General features: G+C 41.3%; 1 pseudogene; it reads left to right on the plus strand.

The window, feature by feature from the left end:
• The first annotated feature begins 2,832 nt into the window (after window positions 1-2,832).
• The window catches only part of LOC120018083, a 79,231-nt pseudogene continuing 64,929 nt past the window's right edge, over window positions 2,833-17,134 (plus strand).

The following is a 17,134-nucleotide window of genomic DNA, read 5'->3' on the forward strand; positions in this document are numbered from 1 at the left end:
CAAAGATCGTACTTTTTGGAGAAATGTCCTCTGGTCTGATGAAACAAAATAGAACTGTTTGGCCATAATGACCATCATTATGTTTGGAGGAAAAAGGGGGAAGCTTGCAAGCTGAGGAACACCATCCCAACCGTGAAGCACGGGGGTGGCAGCATCATGTTGTGGGGGTGCTTTGCTGCAGGAGGGACTGGTGCACTTCACAAATAGATGGCATCATGAGGCAGGAAAATTATGTAGATATATTGAAGTAACATCTCAAGACATCAGTCAGGAATTTAAAGCTTGGTCGCAAATGGGTCTTCCAAATGGACAATGAGCTTAAGGACAACAATGTCAAGGTATTGGAGTGGCCATCACAAAGCCCTGACCTCAATCCTATAGAAAATGTGTGGGCAGAACTGAAAAAGATTGTGCAAGCAAGGGTGCCTACAAACCTCACTCAGTTACATGCTCTGTCAGGAGGAATGGGACAAAATTCACTCAACTTTTTGTGGGAAGGTTGTGGAAGGCTACCCGAAACTTTTGACCCAAGTTAAACAATTTAAAGGCAATGCTACCAAATACTAATTGAGTGTATGTAAACTTCTGACCCACTGGGAATTTGATGAAAGAAATAAAATCTGAAATAAATAATTATCTCTATTATTATTCTGACATTTCACATTCTTAAAATAAAGTGGTGATCTTAACTGACCTAAAACAGGGATTTTTTACTAGGATTAAATGTCAGAAATTGGGAAAAACTGAGTTTAAATTTATTTGGCTAAGGTGTATGTAAACTTCCGACTTCAACTGTATATATATATATATATATATACAGTTGTTGGGGCGAGAATATAGCACACTGGAACTGGTTGAGGGAACTCATAGGAGATGGTGCTCCCCAGAAGCCCAGAGAGGAGGTGCACAATACCCCCTCTGCACAGACATCATTTCAACATCTAGTTTTGATTTACATTTGGTTGAGTTGTCAACTAACGTGAATTCCTCTACTAATGTAAAAATGAAAGAATCTAATTACAAATTTTTGTACAAATTTTATTACACTCCCCTGAGACTCCATAAAATGAAAACAGACATTTCTCCTAACTGTAAAAGATGTACCTCTGAAAGTGGAACCTATATGCATGTATTTTGGAGCTGTAGAGAGATTGCCAGATTTTGGCAATCTATACATACTGCTGCACAGAAAATACTAGATGTACAGTTTGATATGACCCCGTGTCTCTATCTTCTTAATGCCCAGCAGGACTTTGTTCTTGATCCTGACAGAGAAAATTTGCTCATGACCATTACATACTTTGCTAAGAAATGTATTCTTCTATTGTGGGCCTCTAATACTTCTCCTACATTTAAAATGTGGATTGACCAGATTGTTGACTTTCTCCCTCTTGAAAAGCTCACTTATGACCTCCACAAGAGACAGCCCAAGTTTGATAGACTCTGGTCTCCACTACTCAACTATATTTCAAATTGGACAGAGTGAATGGGGGAATCAGGGAGGTGAGCAGATGCGTGTTGTGTAAGGTGCTGTAAAATCTAAAAACTAATTATTGGCTCGTCATCTCAGCTAAGGCTGGAAATAGCTAATAAGAACCTTGATAGTGCTGCTGCAAGTTCTATAATTTAAATTTTGTTATAATTATTATTTGTGTGTGTGTGTATATGTATATGTGTATGTATGTATATATATATATATATATATATATATATATATATATATATATATATATATATATATATATATAAAACAATTTTGTATTATTATTATTATTATTTTTTTTTTAAGTCACATCTGTGAATGTGGAATGTGTTTGGTTGGTTGATTGAAAACTTAATAAAACTTTAAATTGAAAAAAAAAAGTTACGTGAAAAGACGAAATTCCCTTTCATAGATTACTTTTTGCCAATCCAGTCAGTTTTCCACGTTGATTCATCGTCATCGCATTACATGTTTTAATTGAAATGACATTAAAACAATATTGATTCAACCATTTTTTTCCAGTGGGTCTGACATTCCAGTCCCTCATACCCAATTCACGCTCCGTGGTGCTAGCCAGTGCGCTCTTCATACTGGGAACTTGACACTTTTTGTTGTGAAAAGGTCGGTCACAGCCGGAATCTGTTGTGGAATAATAGTCATTTCGATGTCATACAACGTTGTTTCCAGACGGCGCACCGCAGGCAGACAGACATCTTCAAATTAATGAACAAAATATTGTCACCGCGCTGAGCGAAACAATAATCATGAAACAAACGCACGCTTCACTGAGCTCGGGTTCGAAGCACGAGTTAATGAATCCGCTTCCCCGATATATCCTCTTTCTGAATACAACCAACCGTCTGGCTCTCGCTCGCTAGTCTGATTGCGCTGTGGATTCGCAATTCCGAGACAATTTTAAAACAAATAATTCAGATCGCAGCCAGACTTTGCCAGAGGAAAGACACACGGCAGCTCACAGCACTGCGGGCAAGGTTCGGTCCGACCGGAACAGGAGAGAGGAGGATTGAGAGAAAGCGATAGGCGCGTTCACACAGGGATAACAGCTGGACTGGATATGCAAATGAGCTGCCAGGAATGAGGGCATTGAGCACACACGAGTAATCTCAACTATTTGATCGATAGGGGACATTAGGGTCAGCTAGCCAGAGCGGGCGCAGTTATAAACAACTCGATGAACGCGCGCTCACTCGGAGCAAGTTGAGAAACTGTGTGCATCACAGACTGTCAAAACCCAACGCGACGTTTAACATATACAGCTATCAAATAGGCTACAAGTCTACTTTTGCAACAACATGTTAGTGTTTTGTCAGAAGGACAGCGGGGTTTGAATGACTCGGACGGGGAGGACATAAATTGGCAGCCCTAAGGTTTTCGAAATGCCAGAGAATGTTTCGTTCTCCAGGAACCGCACGGAACTGGAAGCGCGGCCGGGGGCGCGTCCCGCATGGGCTATCACTGTGCTGGCCAGCGTGCTGATCTTCACCACCGTGGTGGATGTCTTGGGCAACTTGCTGGTTATCATTTCAGTGCTTAGGAACCGGAAACTTAGGAATGCGGGTAAGTGGATAATTATTGTTTGTGTCTCTTTGTGTGTGTGTGTGTGTGTGTGTGTGTGTGTGTGTGTGTGTGTGTGTGTGTGTGTGTGTGTGTGTGTGTGTGTGTGTGTGTGTGTGTGTGTGTGTGTGTGTGTGTGTGTGTGTGTGTGTGAGAGAGAGACGGAGAAAGATGGTACCCCTGGTTATAGCCTACCTATAGCCTACCTTAATATTGTTGAAATTATTTGGCATAACATTGACTTATCGACCAATAAAAAATATATATTATAAATGCAATGACAAGGAGAGATTTTGAAAATAGGATTTCGGTCTTGTGCCTTATCTGAATCAATGAACGGTCTCATTCACACCAATAAGCCTACAGTCAAGACCCCATATGAATGAGACTGCTGAACATACTGAATGTATTCCTCCTATGCGGATGGTGTGAACATCATATGCATTTAGTTTACTTTATGCACAGATAAAAAATTATGATTGTATCGAATGTTGACGATTGTTATGAGAAAATGTTATGTCTTATTGTCTGTAAGGTGTTTTAACCTATGGCAATGCTTTGAGAGTCATTCGGGAGTCACTTGTGAAGAGCTACAGTGAGTTCTCAGATCTTATTGTGGCGCTCGATTCCTACCAAATAATGTACACATAAAGTATACATAGATTATGATTAGGATAACATATTTAAATCTCATGGGATTCTTTTAGCTTGCTTTATTGTTGCCTTAATCCATTGTTCTATCAATATTGACCTTAATTGTTATTTAATAGTATTGTTATTAAATAATACATAAGCAAATATACATGTTTTTTTGTTTGTGTATAAACAGAGGCCTACACTTTTTTATTTCAAATTGGGTTTTGACAACATTTTTAAACTAGAACTGTGTTCATAGGCCTGTCGTGTCCATAGAGAAAATGCAAAAGTAACACAGTATAAACCGATGGATTCCCGCCATTATCCACCAGCGCGGAAAATAGGCGCACGAGCACCAATTATACCAACACACGTCAGCTGTGTGCCCATTCGCGTGATTTATAATATATTTATTTTGTTTGACGTTTTCTGAACGGGCTAGGTAGCTGTCATCTAGGTTACTGATTAATATTGTAATATATGTTTGAAGACAGAAATACAATTCAGTTGTGATGGTTTGGGGATGTAATGCAGGGGCCGGGGATTAGTTGTAGTACTGTCGGTCAATTCCAGTCTGTTGTTCTCAACACTGAGCTCTCAAATCTCTGTAGCACTTTAACAGCAGTCACAGTCGTGATTTATCGTGCTCGGTTCACTTGCTTTTATTCAGGCATCATCTACTAGGGGTGTCATGCACCCTAAAAGTCTGAGGGGCAGCTTATTCCGGGAATCTAGAGCAATAATTATTAGGCTTAATTCTATGTATTTTTCTGCATATGCTCTGAATTTACGAACGCCCAGAGCACACTCTGAGCGCTCTCTGGCACGCCAGAGTAAATTTACTAACACTCCTTAAATATGCTTCTCTACATCTTTTCTAAAATCTGGGTAAACATTTGAAAGGCATGTGAGTCTTATTCAGAACAACTTCAAAAAACAACATCATAAAATTGCAAAGTGGCTAGGAGTATTACAAAGAATCAACAACAAATAATAATAATACATCAAAATATATATACAGTACCAGTCAAAAGTTTGGGTACACCTACTCATTCAAGAGGTTTCTATATTTTTACTATTTTCTACATTGTTGAATAATAGCAAAGACATCAAAACTATGAAATAACACATATGGAGTTATGTAGTAACCAAAAAAGTGTTAATTGAGATTCTTCAAAGTAGCCACCCTTTGCCTTGATGAAAGCTTTGCACACTCTTGGCATTCTCTCAACCATCTTCACCTGGAATGCTTTTCCAACAGTCTTGAAGAAGTTCCCACGTATGCTGAGCACTTATTGGCTGCTTTTCCTTCACTCTGTGGTCCAACTCATCCCAAGCCATCTTTTAATTGTGTTGAGCTCGGTGATTGTGGAGGCCAGGTCATCTGATGCAGCACTCCATCACTCCCCTTCTTGGTCAAATAACCCTTACACAGCCTGGAGGTGTGGACTTATCAGACCAAAGGACAGATTTCCACCAGTCTAATGTCCATTGGTCATGTTTCTTGGCCCAAGCAAGTCTCTTCTTATTATTGGTGTCCTTTAGTAGTGGTAGCTTTGCAGCACTTCGACCATGAAGGCCTGATTCACTCAGTCTCCTCTCAGCAGGTCTCCCGAGTGGCACAGCAGTCTGTTTTAAAAAAATATATAAGTCAGTTAAGAACAAATTCTTATTTACAATGGTGGCCTACCCCAGCCAAACCCAGACGACACGGGGCCAATTGTGCGCCGCCCTATGGGACTCCAAATCACAACCGGATGTGATGCAGTCTGGATTTGAACCAGGGACTGCAGTGATGCCTCCTGCACTGCAGTCTGGTTCAAATCCAGACTGCATCACATCCGGTTGTTATTTTATTTGTATTTACAGATGGCATACAAGTTTGCTATTAAGGCACATGAAAATTCATATGTTCCAGAAGGCATTTCTGCAAAAAAAAACATTTTGATAAAAAAAAAACGTTTAAATGGCTCTCCTGTGAAGTAGTGACCCGCGACATACACCTACTTTCCTGAAATGAGTCACATTTGTGCTGTTCTTGCCATAATATGGACTTGGTCTTTTACCAAATAGGACTATCTTCTGTATACCAACCCTACCTTGTCACAACACAACTGATTGGCTCAAACACATTAAGAAGGAAATACTTTACACAATTAACTTTTAACCTCTTGACGCTAGGGGTCAGATTATTATTATTTTTTTTTAATAACGTTCCCAAGGTAAACGGACTATTTCTCAGGTCCAGATCTTAGAATATGCATATACAGATTAGGATAGAAAACACTCCAAAGTTTCCAAAACTGTCAAAATATTGTCTGTGAGTATAACAAAACTGATTCTGCAGGCGAAAACCTAAAAAAAATCTAACCCGGAAGTGTTTTTTTTTTTTTGATCTGTGTTTCCTGGCCCGTCTTTCTTCCATTTAAAGGGGTATCAACCAGATTCCTTTTCCAATGGCTTCCTCAGGCTGTGACCAGGCTTTAGACATAGTTTCAGGCTTTTATTTTGAAAAATGAGCGAGAATTTTCAAAACTAGTCAGGTGTCCTCTGATTAGTTCCTGCGCGCGAGAGGGGTAGCTCTCCATTTTCTTTTTCTCTCTTATTGAAGAGGTTACGGTCCGGTTGAAATATTATCGATTATGTTTGTTAAAAACAACCTGAGGATTGATTATAAAAAACATTTGACATGTTTCTACGACCATTACAATACTTTTTGGAATTTTCGTTGAACGGAACGAGGCTTTGGTTTTCTGAACATAACGCGCAACCCAAATGGCGTTTTTTTGTTATAAAAGTAATATTTATCGAACAAAAAGAACATTTGTTGTGTAACTGGGAGTCTCGTGAGTGCAAACATCCGAAGATTCTCAAAGGTAAGCGATAAATTGTATTGCTTTTCTGACTTTCGTGACCAAGCTAACCAAGCTAATATAAGGCTAACTGTTCTAGCATTGATTGATACACTCACAAAAGCTTGGATTGCTTTCGCTGCAAAGCATATTTTCAAAATCTGACACGATAGGTGGATTAACAACAAGCTAAGCTGTGTTTTGGTATATTTCACTTGTGATTGCATGATTATAAATATTTTTTGTAATATTTTTGAATCTGATACGTTTGGGAATTTTCTTCTGCCTTTCAGGACCGGAACGAGGCTGTAGTTTTCTGAACATAACGCGCAACCCAAATGGCGTTTTTTTGTTATAAAAGTAATATTTATCGAACAAAAATAACATTTATTGTGTAACTGGGAGTCTCATGAGTGCAAACATCCGAAGATTATCAAAGGTAAGCGATTAATTCTATTGCTTTTCTGACTTTCGTGACCATGCTAATTTGGGGCTAGCTGTTCTAGCATTGATTGATACACTCACAAAAGCTTGGATTGCTTTTGCTGCAAGCATATTTTCAAAGCACAGCTAAGCTGTGTTTTGGTATATTTCACTTGTGATTGCATGATTATAAATATTTTTAGTAATATTATGCGCCCTGCAATTCAGCGGTTGTTTAGGCAAATGATCCCGTAGAAGGGATCCGTAGCGCAGAGAAGTTAACAAGGGACACCTGTTAATTGAAATGCATTCCAGGTGACTACCTCATGAAGCTGGTTGAGAGAATGCCAAGAGTGTGCAAAGTTGTCATCAAGGCAAAGGGTGGCTTTTTGAAGAATCTAAAATCTAAAATATATTTTGATTTGATTTACACTTTTTTGGTTACTACATGATTCCATATGTGTTATGTCATAGTTTTGATTTCTTCACTATTATTCTACAATTTAGAAAATAGTAAAAATAAAGAAAAACCCTTGAATGAGTAGGTGTGTCCAAACTTTTGACTCGTACTGTATATACATACATTGAGTGGACAAAACATTAGGAACACCTTCCTAATGTTGCGTTTCACACCATTTTGCCATCAGAACAGCCTCAATTCATTGGGCATGGACTACAAGTGGTCGAAAGTGTTCCACATGGGTGCTGATCGATGTGGACTCGAATGCTTCCCACAGTTACTGTATGTCCAGTTGGCTGGATGTCCTTTGGGTGGTGGACCATTCTTGATACACATGGGAAACTGTTGAGCGTGAAAAACCCAGCAGCGTTGCAGTTACTACCATACCACATTCAAAGGCACTTCAATCTTTTGTCTTGCCCATTCACTCTCTGAATGGCACACATACACAATCCATGTCTCAATTGTGTCAAGGCTTAAAATTCCTTTAACCTGTCTCCTCCCCTTCATCTACATTGATTTGAATTGGATTTAACAGGTGACATCAATAAGGGGTCATAGCTTTCACCTGGATTCACCTGGCCAGCTTATGTCATGGAAAGAGCTCCAAGAGGACCACTGTGAGGGGGCACGTGCCTCTGTACCCCCTATGGACATGACACCTCTACCCTGATCTAACGCATGGGTGCAGCCAGTCAAGATGCCAAGATGTGACAGTTCGCACCTAGCCCCAATACACAAAGAAAAAATAAGTGCTTGTGTCCTAGCCGCCTCCTAGTTGCATAAATATTGCATTCCAAAGACAACATCTATTGATAAAATGTCTTGAGTACTTGTTGGTAGTATAGGTTTTTATGTCATTATTGTAATAAGAGAGAAATTGCTGTAGTCTGGGAATGGAGAGAGAATTCATTGGAATGGCTGTGCTAAACTGTAAAGAGCTAGTTCATTGTGCATTGTATTGTGTTGTGTAACACAGAGCGAGAGAATTGTCAGCATCACTGCACACACACACACACACACACACACACACACACACACACACACACACACACACACACACACACACACACACACACACACACACACACACACACACACACACACACACACACACACACACACACACACAAACAAACTACATGATCCTAAAGCTCTTAAACCAGAGGAAGAATACTGTAAGTACCATTGCAAGCAAATATTGGCACTTTGCCTTGGGAACGTTCATTTTCAGTTTGATCAAACAGCACACATACAGGTAACTTCCAAAATAAAGGAAACACTTGAGTAAATAAGGAATACAAAGTGTATTGAAAGCAGGTGCTTCCACACTGATGTGGTTCCTGAGTTAGTTAAGCAATTAACATCCCATCATGCCCATAAAGCTCGCCAGCTTGTAGTCCTAAAAAATGAAATTAGTTACATCTGGTTCGTTCAGCCATTCATATGGCGGAAATGAATTGGGAAGGAATAGGGCTTTGGGATAAACACAGAAAACAAGGTCTGAGGTTAAGACAGGCTTTGGAGATCTTATACGTTTTGTTCAATGAGATAATATCACCCATTAAACATTAATTATGAAGCCTTCATAAGCTTTTATGTGCTTTATGTGCTTTATTTTATTATATAAATGCTTCCAAATTTACAAAAAGTGAAGTTAGCTAATGAAGATGACCTCATAGAAAAAAACATACATTATCTCCTAATCCTGTCTTTACAACAAACCTTATTTTCAGAGTTTATCCAAAAACCCTACAAAAACTCTGTTAATTTCCCCATTGGCTTTGGCCAACGAGCTATGACGGAGTTATAGTGCCTACAAAAAGACGTCATTACTATTGCTCTATATTATTTGGGTTACCATGGCTAGATGAAGAGACCTCAGTGACTTTTAAAGAGGGGTTTCAAAGGAGCACAGGCGGTTTAAAGTGTGTGCTTTTTTGTGTGTGTGACTCAGTCACCAGATCTCAAACTAATTAAACACTTTGGGAGATTCTGGAGCGGTGCCTGAGACAGCGTTTTTCACCACCATCAACAAAACATCAAATGATGGAATTTCTCATGGAAGAATGTTGTGGCATCCTCTGATAGAGTTCCAGACACTTGTAGAAACCATGCCAAGGCGCATTGAAGCTGTTCTGGCGGCTCGTGGTGCAGCCAGATTGTTCAAGATTGCCATCGAAATTGGACGTCTATCCATGTCCTGAGGACGTCAGGAAATGCCTTCAAAACCGTCCACTAGGGGTGAGAGTGAGCGCTATTACCATCAAGTAGGCTTGCGTTGTGCTTACTTGCGTTTGTGCACGCGTGTGTGCATGTATTGACCTATAGGAGAAAAAATTACATGTTTTATTCCCACATACACAGAATAGGTGCAGTGAAATGTGTTGTTTTACTGTGTCAGCCATAGTAGTACAGCGCTCCTGGAGCAAATTAGGGTTAAGTGCCTTGCTCAAGGGCACATCAAAAGATTTTTCTCCTCGTCTGCTCGGGTATTCGAAGCAGCGACCCTTCAGTTACTGACCCAATGCTCTAACTGCTAGGCTACCTGAGAACCCCATAGTCAGTGTGGCTGAATGGGGATATGAGGGTGAATATCTAATTGACCCTCTTATTAATATGCCTGGCTTGTTAACAGGTCCCAGAGCTCTCCTATCCCCCACTCGTAATGAGCAGGAGCCAATTAAAGGCAGGCACAGAGGTATTCATCCTAAATGTGCCAGGGGGGAGACCTTCCTAGAGCCAGACCTCGTCCCAGACACAGCGCCCGGGTCCATTGACAGCACGTCGCCAGACATTGCCTTTGAAGCCTACATGGCACTCTATCTCACCCCAGATTCTCTCTCTCTGTCACTCTCTCTCTTCTCTCTCTGTCTTCTCTCTTACTCTCTATTTCTCTCTCTCTCTCTCTCTCTCTCTCTCTCTCTCTCTCTCTCTCTCTCTCTCTCTCTCTCTCTCTTAACCCCCCTCTTTCTCCATATCATCTATCCCATTCCTCTCTCTTTCCCCCACTCCTCTGTTTATTTCCCTCTCTCTATCTCCCTTGTGGAGTGTGCCAGAGCTGGTGAGTTGGTAGTGTGTGTGTGTGTGTGTGTGTGTGTGTGTGTGTGTGTGTGTGTGTGTGTGTGTGTGTGTGTGTGTGTGTGTGTGTGTGTGTGTGTGTGTGTGTGTGTGTGTGTGTGTGTGTGTGTGGGCAGCACTCTACCCCTGCAGCTTCTCTTTTTTCCCCTCCAAAACCTTTTGAACGTCTGTTCTATGTGCTCATAATTGCCTTCCCCTGTGTGATTTTCACAGGTACTAAAGGTTAGAGGCTAAGATAACTGATAGATGTCTCACCATGCTGAATTGCAACAAGTTTATAAGCATAAACTTATAAACATTTTAACATCCTATTTTCTGACTGCCAGCCACCATTTACAGCTCCCTCCATCTAACTCTGCACCTCTTTTACGATAACCATCGACCAGAAAATCTGTCTATTAATACCTTTTGCCACCTGCTGTCTGAATATTTAATTGGTAGTGTCGTGTCTTTGCTATGCCGGATTAAGTGTTATGACATGCTATTCTATAAAATACTTTCTCCGTAATTAATATTACCTGATTGAACTAATCATGTAAATATAATTAAATAGAGAGGAGGGGCACCACGAAATGATATTTATAGAGCTGTTATCTTCTGAATAAACTCTTAAAGACCTAATAATATTTTACATCAATAGCAGTCAATATTAATCGTCACATTACTTCAGTCTCATCTGAAAGTTGTAAATTCTTGGTTATCTTCACGAACCCTGGCTAACAAGTTGAATCAGCAATACAAAATTGGGTTTAATTATTTATTTACTAAATACCTAACTAATCACACAGAATCACACATACACAATTAAATCATAACTTGATTACAAATTGCCGTCATAAAGGAAAACGTCAATAGCGGGCGGAACAGATATGACAGTTTGTTACAAAAAGGAAAAGGGCTGGGCTTGAGTGAAAGAGCGGGAGACTGGAACAGAGGCGAAGCTGTGCTATCGTAAATACAGTATCTTATGCATTCTAAATTACCGCCTATTTGGAAAAAGAAAATGCAATAAATATTTACTCTGAGCTGCGCTTCAGTAGGTTGGTGGTAGATGGAAGACCGTGTTGCCAAACCGAGTCCTCTGTCCTTTGAAGAATGTCTCTGGTGGTCACTGGATACGTTGTAGTAACGTCGTTGTGTAGTAGATGGGATACTTTGTCTGTTCCTTCCTAACCTGCGTTTGTAGCAGCTGTTGCTAACTCAACGGCTAGGAGGTATCACTTCTGTAGTGAATAAGATTTCAAAGTTCATACCAGTCGCAACCAAAGCTCATGCTGAGGTTGGTTTCGTTCTGTAGTTATTACCTGAACCATTCTGACATGGGATCGTCACCCTCATATCCTCGGAACGGAAGGTTAAATCTTCGTCAATGGCTTATATAGTGGAGGGAGAGGGGTGTGTCTGAAAAGTTTATAACCCATGTCTCTTCACAGGGGCGGGCCACTGGTTGAGCAGAGGCCCAAACTTATGAAAACCCAAATCTCTCATTTGGAAGCTAAAATTACATTTCATCTCTTCACAAATAATTTCATATTCAAACATTTGAATTAAACAACAATTCCATGTGGATCCGATACCTCTGATGTTTAGACTTTCCACAGTAGAGTTTATGTCATTCTATCATTGATGAGAATGTGTCAGAGGGCAACCGAACTGACATAATATACCTTAAGTACCACCGCATATGTTCAGTTGGTCGGATTACCAGAATATAGTTCATTTCCCCCCAACTTCTGATGTTCCCAGAATCTCTATGTTAACCAAAGGGGCTTTCTAATGTCACATCAGTAGAGTAGGGAGAGGAACGGGGGGGGGGGGGGGGGGGGGGGGGGGGAAGAGGTATTTATGACTGTCATAAACCTACCCCCAGGCCAATGTCATGACAGTAGAGATATTCAAACTATTTTGGTTTGGAAAAAGTTCCGTTAGAATTGATTTCATTAAAAAGTATTTATCAGGGTTACGGATATATTGCCTAAAATGTGTCTATTAATACCTTTTGCCACCTGCTGTCTGAATATTTAATTGGTAGAGATATTCAAACTATTTTGGTTTGGTAAAAGTTCAGTTAGAATTGATTCCATTAAAAAGTAATTATCTGGGTTGCGGATATAATGCCTCAGTTTATTATCAGTCTGCACCGATAATCACATTCTCTCTCTATTACACCTCCCTCTTCCTCCCCTCCTCTACCTCCCTCCCTCTGTTCCACTCCTCCCTCTCTACCTCACACCCTCTCCGTTCCTCTCCTTTCCTCCCTCTCTGTGCCTCCCCTCGTTCTCTCCCTCCCCTCCACCCCTCCCTGTGTCTTTCCTCCCTCAACCACATTTTTCTGTCAATCCAGTGGGAGTGATTAGCTGCTTAACAGGGTCTCTGTATGGTGCTTCTGCTGATAGATTGTTGTATGTGACCCCCTGGATCTTCTGCTATCCTCTATGTGTGACCTTAGAACTTCAAGACATGGCCATAGTCCAACCCAGAGCCCAATGTGTTTAGATCACTGTCTGGAGGTTAGTCTTATGCCAGTTGGTTGGAGAAAATAGAGGGAGGGAGGGAGGGAGGGAGGGAGGGAGGGAGGGAGGGAGGGATGGAGGGAGGGAGAAAGAGAGAGAGAGAGGGAGAGAGAAAGAGAAAGAGAGAGAGAGAGTGGGAGGGAGGGAGGGAGGGAGGGAGGGAGGGAGGGAGGGAGGGAGGGAGGGAGGGAGGGAGGGAGGGAGGGAGGATGGTAAAGGGCAAGGAGTTAGACAGAGATAGGGAAAGAGGGAGTGAGTATGCGTGTGTGGTGTTAAATGTTGTGCAAATGTGTGTGTACACACTTGTGTGTGTGTGTGTTTCTGCGTATTACAGTATGTGGTTTGAGTGTGGCCAGTGCTGTAAGTTGGTTGACCGTTCCCAGAAAACCGTTGGGGGCTTTGATCTGTACTTGCGCCTCTCCTCTGCTCTGAAGCACAAGCTGGTTTTCTGACTGGTTTCTGACTGCACTATTAATCTTTTCTGATTGGTTTCTGAGTGCACTACTACTATTTTCTGATTGGTTTCTGAGTGTACTACTATTTTCTGACTGTTTTCTGAGTGCACTACTACTATTTTCTGACTGGTTTCTGAGTGCACTATTACTATTTTCTGACTGGTTTCTGAGTGCGCTACTACTATTTTCTGATCAAATCAAATTAAAGTTTATTTGTCACGTGCGCCGAATACAACAGGTGTAGAACTTACAGTGAAATGCTTACTTACTAATGCTTACTAACCAATAGTGCAAAAAAGATATTAGGTGAACAATAGGTAAGTAAATAAATAAAACAGTAAAAAGACAGGCTATATACAGTAGCGAGACTATAAAAGTAGCGAGGCTACTTTGATTGTAGTGAGGCTACAGCTGATTGGTTTCTTAGTGCACTACTACTATTTTCTAATTGGTTTCTGAGTGCACTACTACTATTTTCTGATTGGTTTCTGAGTGTACTATTACTATTTTCTGATTAGTTTCTGAGTGCACCACTACTATTTTCTGATTGGTTTCTGAGTGCACTACTGCTATTTTCTGATTGGTTTCTCAGTGCACTACTTGTCACGTTCGTTGTATGGAGGAAGAGAGGAGGACCAAGGCGCAGCGTTGTCACGACTTCCGCCGAAGTCGGCCCTTCTCCTTGTTCGGGTGGTGTTCGGCGGTCGACGTCACCGGCTTTCTAGTCACTACCGATCCATTTTTCTGTTTCGTTTTGTTTTGTCTGCATAATTACACACCTGGTTTCAATTCCCCTATTATGTTCCCTATTTAACCCTCTGGCTTTCATTTCTGTTTTGTCCGTGATTGTTTGTTACGTTAGTGGTTGTTGTTAGTTCATATGATGTTTTGTAATTATTCCCTTTGTGGAATTTTGCTGTCATTTTTGAGTAAACGTTTTGTGTTTCGCTCAACACCTGTGTCCTGCATTTGACTCTGCTACTTCGCCGCACACAACCCTGACAAGCGTGATACGAATACATTCTTCTATTTATTAATAACGAAACGAAGAACACTTAAACAAACTAATCAAAACAACAAAACGAACGTGAAGCTATATATATAAAGTGCAGACACAAGCAACCAATACATAGACAATAACCCACCAAATCCCTAAAGATTATGGCTGCCTAAATATGGTTCCCAATCAGAGACAATGATAAACAGCTGCCTCTAATTGAGAACCAATCTAGGCAACCATGGACATACAAACACCTAAACTAGAAAACACCCCATAAACATACAAAACCCCTAGACTAGACAAAACACATAAATCCCCCATGTCACACCCTGATCTAACCAAAATAATAAAGAAAACAAAGATAACTAAGGCCAGGGCGTGACACTACTACTATTTTCTGATTGGTTTCTGAGTGCACTACTACTATTTTCCTGAATATGCTTAGGCACAGGTTCTTTGAATGCACTAAAGCAGACTGGTCTCATTAAAAGTTATTTTGAGTCTTTTTCATGGTCGTAGAGTAAAGATGAACACGCTGTCACGTACAGCAGCGTACATGTCCACACAAATCTACCCACCGACAAACTCTCTCCTTGGTCATCTTTATCGTGGGTTTGAGTTCAGAAAATATGCCACCTTTTCATAAATGTATTTTGTGTGTGTGTGTGTGTGTGGTGTGGTGTGGTGTGGTGTGGTGTGTGTGTGGTGTGTGTGTGTGTGTGTGTGTGGGGGGGGGGGGGGGGGGGGGGGAGAATATCTGAGTGCGACTCAGAAAAATACAATAGTTTGTCTTGGTAAAAAGACAGAACTGTAGACAGAGAGAAAAACATTGCTTCATCGGGAGAGAGTGACAGAAAGATTCAGACAGCAGGTTCAAGTGCTATATCACCAAGAAGTCACTCAAAGCAGGCTTTCGGCTTTCAGCTCGCTGTGTCTCTTAATGAATCCCCAGTGGATGTGTATGTTGTGTGTGGGGATATTTTTTATCTATAGTGTGTGTGTGTGTGTGTGTGTGTGTGTGTGTGTGTGTGTGTGTGTGTGTGTGTGTGTGTGTGTGTGTGTGTGTGTGTGTGTGTGTGTGTGTGTGTGTGTGTGTGTGTGTGTGTGTGTGTGTGTGTGTTTGACATTGTGTCAGTATGTCTCCATAGGATCTCTTCTCTGATAATGGATCCTTTCAGTGCTGCACTGTCACTGATGTATGACTTGTATGTTATTAAGTGTAGCTCTCCATTGTGCTGTGCTCTACCTGCTGTGCTGAGTGCATGATGTTGTGTGTGTGTGTGTGTGTGTGTGTGTGTGTGTGTGTGTGTGTGTGTGTGTGTGTGTGTGTGTGTGTGTGTGTGTGTGTGTGTGTGTGTGTGTGTGTGTGTGTGTGTGTGGACGTGTTTAACTATAAGTTTAACTATAAGTCCCCACAAGGTCAAATGCTATTTCTAGGGGGTTTAGGGTTAAAGTTAGAATTAGTGTTAGGGTTAGAATCAGGTTTAGGGTTAGTAGCTATGTTTAGTTTTAGGGTTAGGAGCAATGGTTAGGTTTAGGGTTAGGGTTAAGTTTTCAGGTTAAGGTTAGGGTTAGGGGTTAGGGAAAATAGGATTTTGAATGGGTTTGAATTGTGTGTCCCCACAAGGTTAGTTATACAAGACTGTGTGTGTGTGTTTTGACTGATCGTATAAGTGTCTTCTTGTGTACGGAGAGCGAGAGTGTGATGAGACAGAAACAGAGCCATTGCTGGTGTAGCTCTCTCTCTCTCTCTCTCTCTCTCTCTCTCTCTCTCTCTCTCTCTCTCTCTCTCTCTCTCTCTCTCTCTCTCTCTCTCTCTCTCTCTCTCTCTCTCTCTCTCTCTCTCTCTCGCTCTCTCGCTCTTTCTCTCTCTGTCTCTCTCGCTCCTCTCTCTCTCTCTCTCTCTCTCCTCTCTCTCGCTCTCTCGCTCTCTTCTCTCTCTCTCACTCTGCTGCGCTCTTCACTAATGTAACGTGATTTGGTGGATTCCCATGACATTTACTTATCTGAAAGAGTGCAGGCTCCGTCACTTCACAGGCGTGTGCGGCTCTGCTCCGCCAAAAGCCTCCTCCTCCTCCTCCTCCTCCTCCTCGCCAAACCAGGGAGAGACGCCGGGGCCACTAAGACTTCTGGCTGCTCCACTCCAGACCCCATTTACATGATTATATTCATGAAGTGTACCCAATGGAACCTCTCCAGAGCTCACTACAGAGAGCCAGAGAAGGTAGCCGTGACGAGGCCATGAAGATGACTGCAACGCTCCCTATCCTTCCCAATCCAGAATTATGTGAAAGAGAGAAATGAGACAATGAGAGAGTAATAGAGAGCATTATATAATATTATAGAGTAACTGTAATGGGACTAGTGGCTGTAATGGGACGAGTAACTGTAATGGGACTGGTGACTGTAATTGGACTAGTGACTGTAATGGGACAAGTGACTGTAATGGGACAACTGACTGTAATGGGACTAGTGTTTGTAATGAGTATAGTGACTGTAATGGGACTTTTGACAGTAATGGGACTAGTGCTGTAATGGGACTACTGGTTGCAATGGGTCTAGTGACTGTAATGGGACTATTGACTGTATTGGGACTAGTGACTGTAATTGGACTATTGACAGTAATGGGAGGAGTGCTGTAATGGGACTGCTGACT

Source organism: Salvelinus namaycush, chromosome 23 (assembly GCF_016432855.1).
Source record: "Salvelinus namaycush isolate Seneca chromosome 23, SaNama_1.0, whole genome shotgun sequence".
Classification (NCBI taxonomy): Eukaryota; Metazoa; Chordata; class Actinopteri; order Salmoniformes; family Salmonidae; genus Salvelinus; species Salvelinus namaycush.